The sequence below is a fragment of the Trichoplusia ni genome, chromosome 1, assembly GCF_003590095.1.
Source record: "Trichoplusia ni isolate ovarian cell line Hi5 chromosome 1, tn1, whole genome shotgun sequence".
NCBI classification, from domain to species: Eukaryota; Metazoa; Arthropoda; class Insecta; order Lepidoptera; family Noctuidae; genus Trichoplusia; species Trichoplusia ni.
Window position 1 is genome coordinate 22,743,267 of NC_039478.1, and position 1,408 is coordinate 22,744,674.

At 32.6% G+C, this 1,408-nt stretch overlaps 1 non-coding gene across 1 annotated transcript; it reads left to right on the forward strand.

Annotated features, from left to right (window-relative positions):
• The first annotated feature begins 315 nt into the window (after positions 1 to 315).
• On the forward strand, positions 316 to 388 carry Trnaf-gaa. Its single transcript has one exon. It is a non-coding gene; the product is annotated as a tRNA-Phe (tRNA).
• Positions 389 to 1,408: the final 1,020 nt, after the last annotated feature.

Genomic DNA, 1,408 nt, shown 5'->3' on the forward strand with positions numbered 1-1,408 from the left:
TGCAGGTGTTCTAATGACGTCTGTTCAAGCATCGATCGCCGATGCAGCAAATCAATCTTATTAGGTTAAAATGTAAAAATTGTCATTCCATATTCTCGCATCGAATAGGTTTCATCAAATTTAATTGTAATTTCTATTTTAATAAATTAATTTTAAGTAGCTTTGGTTTTTTTTCGAACCTTCGGCTGCAGTAAACGTAATTGGCAACAGCTAGTTCAAAATATATGTTAATACCTAAATAAGCTGCTACTGATATAAAAGATATTGTCTTTCATTACGTGTTTAGGGATACAGTATTTCGCCATTGCACACAACGCCGAAATAGCTCAGTTGGGAGAGCGTTAGACTGAAGATCTAAAGGTCCCCGGTTCAATCCCGGGTTTCGGCACTCCGCTACTACGAAAATTTTTCCTTTTGTATAATTGTTTTTTGTAAAAAATTTTAAACTATCCCTTTTTAGTGGACCTTAAATATAGTTTTCATGAGAATTTTTTAAAAGATCATAATATAATTTGTTATTTTTGAATTTAATCTATAATTAATTAATCTATATCTATACTAATATATAAAGCTGACGAGTTTGTTTGTTTGAACGCACAAATCTCAGGAACTACTGGTTCAAATTGAAAAAATATTTGTGTGTTGAATAGACCATTCATCGAGGGAGGTTTTAGGCTATATACCGTCACGCTGCAACTAATAGGAGCGGAGATACAATGAAAAATGTGGAAAAAAACAGGGCAGATATAAATCATAACTTATATCTTCTAACCACGCGGACGAAGTCGCGGACAACAGCTAGTCACAAATATTTCCTCATGATGCTTTCTTGAAGCTTAAAACATCAATATTTAAGAAAAGGAATAAACATTTTGCTTTCGACGAAGTTTATAAGTTATCGATCTTCTTAAGCTGACTTTTTAGAAAGTTAGGAACATGACACTGTATTCATAGCCTTAATACTTAAAAGGGGATCGAACTATTCTATAGGAAACTTTATCTATAGAGAAATGCCTTAAATAGATGCCCATAGACACGTTGATAGGGTTGACAGTAAACAGGGGCATACAGGGTGGTTCAGAGATCGAAGCTTCAAAAAATATTAAAATGATCATGCAATTATCATTTGACTTCTTATACCTATGATTGATAAAAAAGGTAAAAATGAAACCGTATTTCTATGCTACTCTGAGATGGATGAATGACTGAAATTAGTTATTTTATGAAAACGATTTAATTCGCTGAAAAGAAAAGAACGGGGTACCAGAAAAGGAGATTATTAAATTACAAGGATTCAAATCATTAAAGACTTTAATCAGTGCCACATATTTGAGTTTGCAATAACAAAGACAACATACCACTTAATGGCAATATTTTCCTTACAATTCTTAAATACGGCTGTTAGCAA